The sequence below is a fragment of the Bubalus bubalis genome, chromosome 19 (genome assembly GCF_019923935.1).
Source record: "Bubalus bubalis isolate 160015118507 breed Murrah chromosome 19, NDDB_SH_1, whole genome shotgun sequence".
NCBI lineage: Eukaryota > Metazoa > Chordata > Mammalia > Artiodactyla > Bovidae > Bubalus > Bubalus bubalis.
In genome coordinates, this window is record NC_059175.1 from 53,187,633 (window position 1) to 53,203,828 (window position 16,196).

Genomic DNA, 16,196 nt, shown 5'->3' on the forward strand with positions numbered 1-16,196 from the left:
AGATGGTAAAGAGTCTGTCTGCAGTGCAGGAGACCAGGAATCAATTCCTGGGTTGGGAAGATCCTCTGGAGAAGGAAATGGCAACCCACTCCAGTACCCTCACCAGGAAAATTCCTTGGACGGAGGAGTCTGGAAGGCTATAGTCCATGCGGATGCAAAGAGTCTGACATGACTGAGAGACTTCTCTTACATGAAATTTATTTAGGACACCATTTTGTAGTCAATACTTCAGAGACGCTTTTCTCCTTCTAGCTTGTTCTGTTCTTTATGGAGGTGATGGCCTCTATAAATATTATAAACATATAAACATAATCAGACTTTCTGTGATAATCTAAGTTTTCTCTCAAAGTAGCAGTATAGAAAAACTTTATTATATATCAGCCTCCCTTACTATTGTGCAGTCAAACACATATACACCTACACTCCAGGGTAAGAGAAGATGATAGAATTCACATTTCAATGTATTGCTTTCAATACACTCTCTAACTTTATGATTAATTATACATGCATCCTACTTGGAAATTCTTTTATAAACAACTCTGAATAAGCAAAGAAATGGTAAAGTATAATTAATCAGACATTTCCAAATGAAGAGCAAGCTTCTCAAACATTAAAATAAAGTAAAAAAAATCCAGTTTTGCAAGCTGTAGACTATGCAAATCTCTCCTGAGTTATATTGGTCTATTTTTAATTGGACATTTTTTTCATAGTGACCACATTACCTTTGAGTTTCCAATTTTTACATTGCCAGCTTTTGTACATTGTGAGAGAAATGTTGTCCATCAATCATCAATATAAAATTTTGTTTAATTCTGTTTTGATCTTTGTGATTTGTTTCTTTGTACTAATTTGAGATTTTGCTTTCTCTTCTTTTTCCAGTTCCTTTAGGTACAAGGATAAGTTGTTTATTTGAGAGTGATTTTTTAAATCACCACATTAAGATTTACTGGTGTTTTCTAATCATCTCTTCAGCCTCCTTTTAAATACAATCTCTCTCTTCTCTTTTCCAATCCCTTCCTTCTTTCTCCTTTTCTCTCTACTTCTCTCACCACCTAGTATGTATTTATCGTTGGTCCTGCAGAAACTTTTCTCTTGTCTTTTAGCGGCTGCAACAGCTTTTATCATTAGTGATATTGTCTGAAGAAGATTCAAAAATTATATCTCTCGCTTAAAGCTGTTTCCCAAACTGCAGTTTGATGATGTCTAGTGCCTCTTGTATAACTCTTTCTGGTGTCTAGCTAAGACCTCAACATCAGCATCATTTCAATCTGAGTCTATATAATTTGCTACCCAGGTACTGTTTTATTTCTTCTTCGTGCTAATAACAGCATCATTTTTTATTCAGAACTAAGCTTGAAAACTCTGATTCATTCCTAGCTCCATTAGTGAAAGTGAAAGTGAAAATGTTAGTTGCTCAGTCCTGTCCTACTCTTTGGGACCCCATAGACTGTAGCTTGTCAGGCTCCTCTGTCTATGGAATTCTCCACGCAAGATACTTGAGTGGGTTGCCATTTCCTTCTGCAGGAATTTTCCCACCCCAGGATTGAACCTGGGTGTCCTGCATTGAAGGCAGATTCTTTACCGTCTGAGCTCCATTATGGTATAGTTAATTATTTCTCTAAATAAATTACATGTACCTTTCTCTTTTCCATTCTTCTACCAAATTAAAGACATTCACTATATCTTTATGGATTATAGCTATAAATGTCCAAAAGCTTTATCATCTTGCAAGTCAGCATGCAGAGGTATAATCAACCACCTCATGTTCAGCCAATATATTTTGGTTATCTATTAAGTGTTCGAAAGTGTGGGCAAGAGTCCCTGCCAGACCAGCTCCTTCCTAACAGTGAGCACTTGCTTTGATCTCTCTACTTTGACTGTTAAATTGCAAAAGCCATCATCTAGCATGGAAATTCAGAACTCATGGTGACTGACAATCATCCCTCTGCGTAAATAACAAAAGTGTTGGCAAGGGATGATGGTGGAATATGGCAGGTTTTAAAAAGGAAGAACTTGAGATAGGGTTCAGTGAATGGTTTGTGAGTTATTAATAAAGTAAGATGAATTGAACTATTGGATTGTGGTAGTGACGAGGCAGGCTGCTTCATGAACAAGCAGGTGCTATAATCCCACACCCTTCCACACTCAGATTGGCCCCATGTTTGGCTAAATGTTGTCATGGCCATCTTGAAAATCTTAATGTTTAACAAATCCCCATATTTTCTAACAAATCCCAAAATGTTCATTCTTTACCCTTCCTCAAATTGTGCAGCTGGTCATGAGGTGAGGACAAACTCAAAATCAAAGCTAATATCAGGATTCTATTAGGACAGTTGTATGTGTGTGTGTACATGTTATCAATTCTATTCTCTAACCTCATTTCAAAGAGGTTATGAAAATAATTTACCAATTTCTTAATATGTGAAAAATGCTGTCCATACATACATAGCTTATAGGATCTATGATGTTGCATTGCAGTTTAATGATTTCTTTCTGTTTTTTTTTTTTTTTTTTCCCCTAAAGCCAGAAAATCTGCCTTACTTCTTTATAATCTGTCAGTGGAACTTACATCAGTACTTGCTATATGATACTCTGTATGTATTTGCTGAATGAATCTCTTCATGTACACATGAACATTTATATATTTGCATTTGTGTATATGCATACATGGCCTTCCCAGGTGGCTCAGTGATAAAGAATCCCCCTGCCAGTGCAGGAGACATAGGTTTGATCCCTGGGTCAGGAAGATCTCTTCAAAAAGGAAATGACAAACCACTCTAGTATTCTTGACTGAAAATCTCATGGACAAAGGAGCCCAGCAGGCTAGAGCCTATGGGATCACAAACTGTCGAATGCATTTAGGGACTAAATAACAGCAACAAAAATATACATATGTGTGTATGTATACATCTATTATATTTATATATAAACACAAAGTTTTAAATATATAAATTTATAAACACATACATGCATGTGTGCTCACTAAGTCATGTCTGACTCTTGCAGCCCCACGCAATGTGTTCCGTATGGTATCAGGCCAGTCACACAAGCACTTAACGTTCATAGACATGATGGTGGTAGTCTACTCACTAAGTCACATCTGGCTCTCACAACCCCGCACAATGGTAGCCCACCAGACTCCTCTGTCCATGGGACTTTCCATGCAAGAACACTGGCTTGGGTTGCCATTTCCTTGTTCAAGGGATTGAACCCACATCTCCTACTTTGGCAGCTGGATTCTTTACCACCGATTCCTCTGGGAAGTCCATAAGTATGTACACACAGACTTTTTTTGGCTAAATGTGAGAAGTATAGAAACTTATATTGAACTCAATTTTCTGAATGTCTTCCAATCATTAAAACAACTTAAGTCCATTATATTCTCAATTAGCAATAACATACTAGGAGAATAGATATGGTCAGAAAGTTATGAGAAGAATATAAAGAAGCAGCCAATAAATATTCTAGTAATCACACAAATAGAAATTAAAACAATGACATAATTTAAGCCACTGAGTAAGCAAATTGAAAAAGAGATATTCTTGCTCAAGAGTAGTGAGGAACCAATTAATCTTTTACTCTTCTTAATGGTTCTTGGGAGCAATAACATTATCATGTGTTTTAAGAAATATTCACAAAATGTGCTTAGTAGTTCTATGTGCAGATGTCTATTCAGTTGCCTTAGTCAGAGACCCAAGGAAAGAAGCATTCATAGAAACATAATTTGTAATATTGCAAACTTGGAAACAGCATCAATCTTCAATGACCAAAAGAAGGTATGCTTTGTAAATAACATTGGCATTGTATTGAAAATATTTAATAAGTCCTTTTAATTAGAAAATTCTGGAATATTAAAATTTAAAAGATAAGATATATGCATCAATTTTTGAAGTGTCTCATGAGGTGTTCTTAGGGAAAACATTGATAATAGTAAGTTTAAGAGGTAGCCGAACTAAATTACTTTACTGAACCCCTGAAACTAACATGATATAAATCAACTATACTTGAATAAAAAAAAAGAGCGTATACCACTGTTATGTCTGAGATGGTCACAAATGTACATTAGCAAATTAAATACACTTCTGAAAAGATCAGAGATTGGTTAATGATAAGTTCTAATTAACTGAACTTTAAATAACTCTTGTTTTTATAAGTTGATATTATAGAATGTTTTTAAAGTGTGTGTCCCTTTTCTGGCATTGTAAACAGTATATGCTGTGTGGAATATAATATTTCCTTTATAGTTAAGAATCATACAATAATTTGGGTCACTGAAATGTCAGTTTCCATTCTATAACAGGAGAGAGGTAAGTACAGATACATATTGGAGGTTGAACCAAGTGAGTGAACGTCGTCCCCAGTACTCTTCATGAAAGCTATATTTTATCTTAAGAAAAAATTCTTAGGTAGAGCTTATTTGTGATTTGCCTTTTTCTGCTACAAAATTAAGTATAGAAATCAAATACAATGTATTTAGTGAACACATTTGAGCATTTATATCTGGGGTTCAACTAACTTTTATTCAAAGCCTTTTATATGCCAGGGACTGTGCTAGACCCTTTTTTTTTTAATTTGTAAAACTCTTTAAGAATTGCAAAAGTTCCATGTAAATAAGGGTGGTCTCCAAAATTACAAGTCAGGTAGCATGTTGAGAGAGTAAAACAAGCTAGTTAAGCAACTGTATATTTACTATGAGTTGTAGATAGTTGGCTTAATCCTAGGTCTCCTATCTCCAATATAGACTTACTTCAATTACATCAAGCTGCATTTGCATATACGATGTACCAGATGGTCATTCCTAGCTAGCATTCAATTAGCAAACAGATATGCAAACACATAGTGAGAAAGGAAGCAAGTTTATATATGTTAGTATGTGCCCAGTTTTAAGTACATTTTATATATATATATATATATATATATATAATATATAGTGTTATATAACATTATACACATGTGTGCATGTGTGCTCAGTCACTGAGTTGTGTCCAAATCTTTGTGACCCCATGGACTGTAGCCCACCAGGTTCCTCTGTCTCTGGGGATTTTTAGACAAGAATACTAGAGTGGGGTGTTATTTCCTCTTCCAGAAGATCTTCTGGATTCAGGGATGGAACCCATGTTTCCTGCATTGGCAGGCAGGTTGTTTTCCACTGAGCTACCAGCAAATCTTATGTTACATTATATAACTTATATATCTTCTGAAGCTTAAAAGATAGGTAACATTATGGAATTTTTATTGAAGAGGAAACTAAGCATATATAACTGTATAGCTTCGCAAGTTTGGTTCCAGATGGTAGCTCAGTTGGGAAAGAATCCATCTGCAATGCAGGAGACCCTGGTTCAATTCCTGGGTCAGGAAGATCCTCTGGACAAGGGATAGGCTACCTACTCTAGTGTTCTTGGGCTTCCCTAGTGGGTCAGCTGGTAAAGAATCTGCCTGCAATGCAGGAGCAGAGAAGGCAATGCCAACCCACTCCAGTATTCTTGCCTGGAAAACCCCATGTGCGGAGGAGCCTGGTAGGCTGCAGTCCACGTGGTCGCGAAGAGTCGGACACGGCTCAGCGACTTCATTTTCACTTTTCACTTTCATGCATTGGAGAAGGAAATGGCAACCCACTCCAGTGTTCCTCCCTGAAGAATCCCAGGGATGGCGGAGCCTGGTGGGCTGCCGTCTATGGGGTCGCACAGAGTCGGAGACGAATGAAGCGACTTAGCAGCAGCAGCAGCAGCAGCAATGCAGAAGACCTTGGTTCAGTCCCTGGGTTGGGAAGATCCCTTGGAGAAGGGAAAGGCTACCACTGCAGTACTCTGGTCTGGAGAATTCCATGGACTGTATAGTACATGGGGTCGCAAAGAGTCGAACTCTACTGAGCGACTTTCACTTTCGCTTTTCTGTGTTCTTAGCAACTATGCCATGTTACCTCTAACTATAACACAATTTGTTAAATGCAATATTGACAAACTTTGAAACGTATTTTATGCCCTCAAAAAATGTAGAGTCTTGTCACACCTATTGTAACAAAGTGCTTATGCAGAAAACGTGACCTTTGTTCCAACCCCTAGAGGATGGATAAAGTAGGGGCAAGGTGAAAGTGTTACCGTCTCAGTCGAGTCTGACTTTTTGTGACCCCATGGACTGTAGCCTGCCAGACTCCTCAGTTAATTGAATTCTCCAAACAAGAATACTGGAGTGGGTTGTAATTTCCTTCTCCAGGAGGTCTTCCTGACCCAGGGATCGAACCTGGGTCTCCCACATTGCAGGCAGATTTTTTTTACCATCTGAGCCACCAGGGAAGCAGGGAAAGAAAGTAATGAAAGCTATCCTAGGGCTGAGGGAGAGAGAGAGTAGAGATAGTGGTTCTTACAACTAAATCAATGTATCATGATACAGCTCACAAAATAAGGACAACTTAAAAGTATTCCAGTGAGCCAAGCTTTCTTAAAATGCAAAATTCCAGGTACATTCTCAATATTTTACAGTTAAGGTCCTTACCACCCTCATATAGAGGTTTTGCTTTTTCTAAGGATACCTGTTTACATTTTTGATGACCATATCATGCAGTTGATTTCTACTGAAATTATCACCAGTAGAAATCTCTTAAGTCTTATTCACAAGTCTTATTCAAAGAATTGTCTCCACGACCATATTTTTAAGAGACCCCTACATCTGAATCCATATTTGTATTTCTTCTTTGTTAGATTTGAGATAGCATTTAAGTTTTCAAGACCAATTCTTGATCCAAATGCACTAGCTTTGGGTATAAAATTTCTATGGCTGATGACAGTGTTCAGACCATTGATAAAAGCCACTATCCTGTTTAGAGGTAGAGCTCTGAGCTTACTACTAGATACTTTCCTCTCACACATTTCTAAATGTGTGAGAATGAGGCTTAGCCTGTTGCTACACCAAATAATTGTATTAAAATTCTTCATGTACATGGGAAAAAAATGGAAGCAGTGAGAGATTTTATTTTCTTGGACTCCAAAATCACTGTAGATGGTGACTGAAGCTATGAAATTAAATGACACTTTCTCTTTGGAAGAAAATCTATGACAAAGCTAGACAGCATATTGAAGAGGAGACATTGCTTTGCTGACAGAGGTCCATATAGTCAAAGCTATGGTTTTTCCAGTAGTCATGTATGGATGTGAGAGTGGACCATAAAGAAGGCTGAGCACTGAAGAATCAATACTTTTGAATTGTGCTGGAGAAGATTCTTGAGAGCCCCTTGGACAGCAAGGAGATCCAACCAGCCAATCCTAAAGGAAATCAGTCTGGATATTCATTGGAAGGACTGATGCTGAAGCTCCAATACTTTGTCTACCTGTTGTGAAGAGCTCATTCATTGGACAAGATCCTGATGCTGGGCAAGATTGAGGGCAGGGGGAGAAAAGGGCGACAGAGGATGAGATGGTTGAATGGCATCACCAACTCAGTGGACATGAGTTTGAGCAAGCTCCAGGAGGTTGTGAAGGACAGGGAAGCCTAGTGTGCTGCAGTCCATGTGGTGACAAAGAGTCAGAAATGACATAGCAACTGAACGATGACCACAACTAAATTCTCCATGTGAGCTTTAAGGAAACCGTGAGATGATGATGACATATAGAGAGACCATGTCATGTGGCTTTCCCCGAGTTCCTGCCTAACATGTCTGTCATAGAAAGCAGTAGGTTATTTTGAAATGACTTATGTGAACGTGATATAGACTCAGGTGACTTAACTGTTTTCTTGCCTTACTAGTCCATTCATCTCTTTAATAAGTAACCTTATAACTTGGCCAGGTTTCACATTGGTTCAGTAATTTCTAATTTGGAGACTCCATGTTCAATCTGCTTTTGCAAGTTAGGAAAATATTTTCTTATCTCTTGTCTTACTGCACTATTTTATTTTTATCAAATTGCCCAACTTTATTGACATTATTTCAGCTATTTTAAAAAATCCTGGCATATTCTTTGTGTGACCCTTATGAAAAAAAGTAACTACTTCAAGCTAGGGTCCACTAGTTAGTATATTTTCACTTATCTTTGAACCCAGTGTCCTTATTCTATCACTTATATAGCAACAAGTATCTATTTTATGGAACTCAGATGTATATACTATAGAAACTAAGGTTAAAAACTGACAAAGGGAAAAGTAAAACACCTTAGTTATTATAGTATATACGTCTGAGTTCCATAAAATAGATACTTGTTGCTATATAAGTGATAGAATAAGGACACTGGGTTCAAAGATAAGTGAAAATATACTAACTAGTGGACCCTAGCTTGAAGTAGTTACTTTTTTATAAGGGTTTTAACACTGCCCATGAGATCAAATTGGAGAAGGCAATGGCACCCCACTCCAGTACTCTTGCTTGGAAAATCCCATGGACGGAGGAGCTTGGTAGGCTGCAGTCCATGGGGTCGCTAAGAGTGAGACATGACTGAGCAACTTCACTTTCACTTTTCACTTTCATGCATTGGAGAAGGAAATGGCAACCCACTCCAGTGTTCTTGCCTGGAGAATCCCAGGGACAGGGAAGCCTGATGGGCTGCCGTCATGGGGTCGCACAGAATCGGACACAACGGAAGCGACTTAGCAGCAGCAGCAGCATGGGATCAAATCACGTTCATTATTTTGATAGTTACATGCACTGAAGAAAACTTTAAAAAGGTGTTTTTATTAATCTAAATATTATTTTGAGTAAGGAAGGCACTACTTTTTTAAAATTAATTATACATATAGTTAACTTTGAAATATTTTTGATCTTTTTAATTTTTTTGCATCAGTATTTCCCCAGTGCTTTGCAATTTATAATCTGAATGAATAAAGGTTAATTTTATTAGGTCATCTTAAAGTATATTCATAGAGGTACTATTTTTTATCAATGTAAATTTTCTTTTATTCTTTAAAAAAAATATGTAGTGCACTATTAGTCACCTAAGCACATAAATAGCTGCAAAGGAAATCCTGTATTGCTTCATGTTTTACCAGCTGTTTTTCTTTACACAGAAATCTGATCACTTTCTCGTTATTATTGTAATTTCAATAATCATTTCAATTAAAATTCAATCATAGCACCATGTTTGTGTAGTTAATTGTCCTAAGCACTGAATTATAGCAAGGGATATTTATACATTTCATTTACATTCCTTCTTTATTTATGTTTGAAAACTTCACACAGCCTCCTGAATTTCCAGGGTAAAACTAAACATGAGATGGCATCTAAAGAGACAGTTTCCTGAGTCTGACTCTCTGAGAACCACCACAGTTTAGCATTACAATTTTATCTTTTGAGTTTCTCTAGTCTGACTAGCATCAATCTCATGTTAGATGCTTCCCTGTCACTAGCGAAAGTGATTCTTATAACTCTCCCAAGGTAACATAAGTGGGGACTCGGGATCAGAAACGTCCATGCTTTCAGTTTCAGAGATTAACTCTGTAATAAATTCTGCTGACTGATGCATTGTCCAATTTCTTGAAGTTATCTTTGACATAAGGTGGAAATAAGCACCTGCCTACCACCTGGCTTTCCCCAAGCAGCATGTTCCACACAAGTTCATGTACTTTCTGCTTTTTAACCTGAAAACAGAAGAGACGCACTAAGTGGCTGATGGGCTGGCTTTTCTAGGGCTAGAGAAAGTCAGTGCAGATTCAGAATAGCAAACTTCAGAAGCCATTTCAATCCCTTGTATGTTTCATCATTGGGTTTGTGGAGAGTCTTACTGAAGCCTTTAATCTGAGTGCTGTCTCATGGATATAAATCCTCCCTCAGGGAATGGGTTCTTTTCCTGGAAATATTTTGTATTTTTTGGTGAAGCTCACAGATCCTTCTCCATGTCTTCCCATTCAGGACCAAGTACCTGTTGGCTTCCATTATGTCTGTTCACTCAATGTGCTCCTTATGATCTTATCCAGGGAAAACCACCAAGGAAGGCTAACAAAAACACATCAGTTTCAAGTGTGTCCCTAGGATGCTCAGTGCTGGTGTCTTAGGAAAAGCTTTTGTAGCAAACTGATAAACATTCTATTGTATTCAACTGAAGGCAGCTAAAGGTTTCCCAGATGGCTCAATGATAAAAAATCTTCAATGTAGAAGCTTCAGGAAATACAGGTTCAATCTCTGGGTCAGGAAGATCTTCTGGAGGAGGAAATTGCAACCTGCTCCAGTATTCTTGTCTGAAAAATCACATGAACAGAGGAGCCTGGCGAGCTACAGTCCATGGGGTTGTAAAGAGTTTGATATGACCAAGCACAGATGCAGCCAAATAAAAGAGTTAGGCTTCTCTAGAGAATGTCACATGGAATTTTTAAATTAAACTACATGACCCCACACAGACCAAAAGTTCATCTTTCTATCCTCTTTATCTTTCATAACTATTCCTTTCTTTGTCCTCCCAGGCCTTCATCAACACAGGAAGATTTGAAGTGGATCCTTTTCAATAACCACAAATGAATACAATTTTATGTCTATGCCAGGGAAATCTCATTTAAATCAGAAACTGCATGAGAGAGAATATACAAAACATAATACAACTTTGGCTCATTATTTCTGATGCTATTGTTTCCATACAACTTTTCCCTGAGAGTTTAAATTTTTGGAGTTTTTCAAATTCTAATTGACTCCTAACATCTTCCTTAGGCTCAACAATGCACTTAAATGTGCAATTTTTTTCACAGTTAGAGATAATCCAATCCAAGTGCTGCTTTCATGGTTTCTGTCGGTTTGTTTAATTGTACCCAAGCCCCAAAACAAATTAAATCCCTCTACATTCCCCATCAGTCAAGCCAAATAAAGGTAGTCAAATATAACACTAGTTGATTCAAAACATCCTGTCTTCAAATTGCACACATTTTCTGACTTCCCTAGTGGTCCAATGGTTTGGACTCTGTGTCTCCACTGCAGGGGGCTCAGGTTCCATTCCTGGTCTGGGAACTAAGATCCCACATGCTGCATAGGGGTGCCAAAACGTAATAAATAAATAATAAAATAAAATTGCACAGATTTTATTTAATCTTTGCAGAGATCCTCTAAAGTCAGCATTTTTCTCCAGATTTTAAAGAGAAAGTGCTGTAGTCTCAGAGAATTGAAACAGCTTAGACAGATTCTGACATACATAACAGTCTGAGACAGAATTTGAATCCACGTTTTCAGGCCTGTAGAGGGCCTGTTCCCTCTAGCACATATCTAGCTTGGGAGCATTTATAGTATCAGCTAACCAGAGCAAGTAATGCTGTTCTCTTTGTGGCTGGAATGACTGAGGGTCTTGTGTAATTCTGAATGAATGTATCTGCCAAATGATCCCTCCATTTAGATAAACTCCTACACTTATTTACTACACGGCTTTAAATGGGGCTGCTTGATGTTCTTAATGAGTGAGTGTGGGTGACTTTGTGTTGGAAGAAAGGGCTGAAATCATTTCCCATCAACTGCGAACATAGCCAATGAGGCCTGAAATCCTTGTTATCAAAAGCTATGTACATTACAAATCATTTACATTTATTCTGGAGCAATGGGAGGTGAGAAGTTGTGTGTGTGTGTGTGTGTGTGTGTGTGTTTCCTGGTACAAGCAAGGAGAGTAGGAAAGGAATTGCGGTTCCTATTCGTCTTCACAAATATACTGCTGACCTCCAAGGGAAAGCTCTCGCTCATATAAACCCTCCACGCCTTGGGTAGTTTGGGGTAAGGCGTTAAAGGGCATCACTCAAGCTCAATCTCACGGCTACCACCGGACTAGGGATCACCGATGAATGAGCCAGCAGTTGAATGTTTAGCAGGCTGTGACGACTTTGCACGGAAATAGGAGAAATTATTACCAGCCTGCCACGTCCGTGCCTGCCCTGCCCGCTTTTCCTCTCGTTCCCTCCCAGTGTCTACTCCCACTCCATCTGACAGTCAAACCCCTTCTGGTCCCTCACTTCCCCTCCCCCCGCGGAGAACTGAGGGTCTAAACTGTCACGGAGTCCTGGCCGTCATTTTTCAAGAGCAGTAGAACTAAAGCTGATGCCGCCGGTCCAGGATATTAAAAAAAAAAAAATATATATATATATATATATATATATATATATATATATATATATATACTATTTCATGAATGCGCTGCTTTCCGCACGACCTTGCTACGAGGGGGCTGAAGGGTGTCCGATCTGTGTGCTGTGGAATTTCTGCAGACCCCAAAGTATGCACGATGGGAGGGAAAAAAATTAAAAAAGAGGCAGAGGGAAAGGCAGCGGTCGCGAGAGCCTGGGAGGAGAGGAAGGAGGAGAGACTGGGAAGCCGAGCATCAGGCGGACAGGCTGTGCCAGCCAATCAGAGGCGCGCTCGGAAGCTGCAGCCGCGGAGCCTGGCTCGCAGGAGCGCGGAGCCAGCCCCGGGCTCTCCGAGGACCAGCGCGGCGAGCGCGAGCACCGGCAAAGTCCCCTTTATGATGCTCGTAAATTAAGTTCCTTTCCACCACTTAGGGCAAAGTCAGCCAAGGTAAGGCTTCCGTGAATGACACTTTACCATGGAGTGACATTAAGATTTTTGTGCAGTGGGGCTGAGTCCATACAGTATTTGGTGAAATCTTCCTCTCCGGGTTGCTTTCACAGGATCTGCCGCGAATGGGAAAGTTGGAGATGATGCTTCCTGAGCCTTAGCGCTAGTATACATTTGAAAAAAAACAATTTTTTTTTTTTTTTTTTTGCCCCTTAACCAGGATCGTTGCCATAAAGCCTATGGGATGTGAGTGTGATAACCCAGCTGGGTCTGTGTTTATGTTTATCTGTGGATGATGTGCTGTTGTCTGTCTTGCCCCTGAAGAAGTTGGAAGGATACTCCGCAGGGCTCATTTGAATCGTGATGACATTAGAATAAGCTGTCATTTATGTCTGTCTGTAAAAGTGAGGGAAAGCGTTGTCAGAACGGAAACAGGGACGTTGAAATAGAAATTTCCATAGTGCTTCTTAATTATTGCCTTTCCAGTATCCTCTAAAATTGCACAGTATCTAAGCACTGAAGCTGCAGCAGGGCAAAGCTCATTTTCTCTTTTCTCTCTTCTGTTTTCCCCCCTCGCGTCCCCCCCCCCCACCCCATGAAACGCTTCCATAAATGCTTATTAAAGCTTAAGATGAAACTTTTTTCTTTTAAAGGGCACTGTAAATGATGCACGAAAAGGAATTAGGTAGGCTCCTGTGCTCAGCAAAACACTTTATTTAGTACATGCCCTTTTGTTTGTTAACTCTGATTCATTTCTTAACTTCCTGAACCTGACTTGAGTTTGGAAATAACAATTATTTCGTGTTAATGTTCATGTCTTAAAAACAAGGTAAAATTATGCCTTATGCATGTTTGCATGTGAGTGTGTATGTGTGATGCGTGCAGATGTGGAACTAGGAAAATCAGTCATGTAACAGGTGAAAGATAAAATTGTATTGGCTAATTATTAAAGTATTTCCTTATATCCGTGCCTGCTGTATTTAAAGAACTTCAGATTAATCAAGAGTACATCTCCTTGCTATTTCCCTTCTAAAAATGTAGAAATACTAAAGTGAAAATCTTAGCTAAAATTATTCTGGTTTTTGGTTTGCTCAGGTGATGGCATCACTGCTTCGAGCTGAGAGAGACAGATCACAGAAAGATTTTATTATGCAGCCAAAAAAAAAAAAAATATATATATATATCCTACAGGCTCTGACTGTGTTTTGGAACCTTTATTTTCCACTCTGGGATCACCCACAGATTTTTCAAAGCAGGGGGCTTTCCTTATGCAGTAATTGTCTGCCTCTGTTTCAGTGGACTTGTCTTATCAGAGAAAATACATAATTCTGAATCAAGAGTTAGAGGTCCAGACTAGATCTTGTATGTACCTTGTTAAGAGGAAAGAGGCAGGATGTGATGTTGGAAGAGAATTAGTTCTGTAGTCTAATGCTCTGGTTCAGGAACCAATCATCACTGGTTTCTTTCAAGCCTTCTGTTATAGGTTAAATTTCAGACTTCCTGAAGATAAATTAACCTAGTACAGCTCAACTCATTTCTTCAGTTAATAAGGCATTCATTTAATGGACCTTGTTAGAGGAATATGCCATAAAACATAGTGATGATGCTTTTTCACAGAGGTAGCTAACTTAAAGGGGAGGAAAACATAAAATGATACCAATGGCCAAGTTTGATTTTCTATGTTGACAATGATGGGAGGTAGAAAAATGAGGATTTGCTATTTTAGATGCAACAAAAATGCCCACTTAAAGATAACCCAGTAGCAAAGGGAATATAATTGTAGAGTAAAAGTAGCTAACAGGAAACTCTAGCTGTAACTCTATTCAGGGAATGTTAAAAGTAATTAGCTACAACTGTAAGCATGTTTGATAGCCACCAGTGCTTGATCAAAATCTATACATAAAGCATATTGAAAATTATTATTCCTTCTGATGTGCTATTTGTTTGGATGGATAAATTGGAAGCATGAGAATGAATGAATCACTTGGTTCAAGTTTATAAATTCTTTATGTGAAGGGTGTTATATATAGTAAATATAAAATACTGTTCATTTGGCTTTTATAAACATCATTCTTATGCTTTTGTTCATTTTATGGTCTGTAAAATATAAGCCACGTGTTCACAAGTTTGTGTGCCCCACTTGTCCTGTATTTGACTTGATGATTAGAAGACTGAAGTATACCTATTTTGCAACCTGATATAACTATGCTTTAGAATCTAAACATGCATGTACACTTCAGCAGAACTAGGGGAGCACATTGAACTTACTGACCTGGAAAAATTTACTAATCTCAAGTGCATGTATCTGATGCAGTGTAGTTGAGTAAAAAGTGAGAGAAAGAGATTGAGAGATTTAAGATAGAGCATGTGTAAAGTGTCCTTTCTCTTTAAAAAAAAAAAAATAAGTAGAGGACTTTTGACTCCTTGGTTTACTTAATTATGTGCCTTTCTTGTAGTTGTATTACACATGTCTATGAGAGCTTCTTAACCCTGGTGCTATTGATATTTGAGTCTATGCAATTTTAACGTGGAAGAGTTTTCTTGTGTATTGTAGAATGCCTAGTAGTATCTGTTTTCTAGCCACTAGATGCCAGTAGCAGCACCCCCAGATTGTTTGCCAGCAGCAGCACCCCCAAACTGTGGCAACCAAAAATATCTCAAGAAGTTGCCCTGGAGTAGGGGGCAAAAATGCTCTCCTCTTCCATTGGAATTGTCCATGTATAGTTCAGTTTATGTGTTCTACAATGATCCTTCTCTTGCTTTGAACAAATTTCAGCTTGTAGGTGTTTTGTTGGGTCCCTAACAGAAAACTGTGGAAGAGCTTATCAGTATTATTATCTGTTTTCTGTGAACTGAGTATCTAGGTTGTATTCTCTGTCATATGCTAACATTTGTGGGAATAGGAAGAAATAAAAGCTGAGAAAAGGAAGTAGATATTGAGTTTAAAGACACATTTCATTTAAATTCGCTTCTTTTAGATGAGTATTTTGACACGTGTATGCTGGGATGTCAGGAGGGGGTTTTTACCCTAGTAAGTCCATGTGCTTCGAGTAGTTTATAATGCTCAAAGATCTGGAAGTAAAAGGAAAGCATTTTGGTTTGAAGAACATAGTTCTTAACTGGTGGTGGTATACATTTAACATGATGGAAAGAAGTACCAGGCATGACGATCTGAAGACATGGCAAAGATTAGATCCTGGCATGGATTACTCATGTCACATGTCCCCTGCATAGAGGCCATTTTTCCTCATCTGCAAAAGGGGATATGAATAGGCATGAGAACTAAATAATACAAAGTATCAAAATGGGTTGTAATTTATGAAGGTGTGTATCAATGTTGGTAAATTATCATCCTTTCAATTTCTTCTCTGATGTTATTTGTTGAGCACTGACTCAGCATGCTAAATCTTCCAGCTATTCCAGAGTAGTTAAAAATCATCTGTACGAAATGGTGGTATTAGCTCTTAGAATTTTTTTTTTCATGGATTAAATAGAACATCTCCATTTTGAAATATGTGACTTATATTATGGATAAACCTCAATTTCCTCTCATATATAGGGCTTCCCTGGTGGCTCAGATGGTAAAGAATCTGCTTACAGTGCAGGAGACTGGGTTTGTTCCATGGGTGGGGAAGATCTCCTGGAGAAAGGAATGGCAACCTACTCTAGTAATCTTGCCTGGAGAATTCCATGGACAAAGAAGCCTGGTGGGCTACAGACCATGGGTTCTCAAAGAGTC

General features: G+C 38.4%; 1 protein-coding gene across 6 annotated transcripts in view; it reads left to right on the top strand.

Moving 5' to 3' along the window:
• CDH18 (cadherin 18) overlaps positions 1 to 16,196 on the top strand; it is a 1,275,757-nt gene that overhangs the window by 657,797 nt on the left and 601,764 nt on the right. Inside the window, exon 1 of one of the 6 annotated variants that reach the window (XM_025270676.3) lies at positions 12,216 to 12,457. The exons of the other annotated variants lie outside the window; for them this stretch is intronic. The gene's annotated coding sequence lies outside the window, so the exon portion shown is untranslated. Of the gene's footprint in view, positions 1 to 12,215; positions 12,458 to 16,196 lie in introns of those variants that run through there. 6 annotated transcript variants of the gene reach the window in all.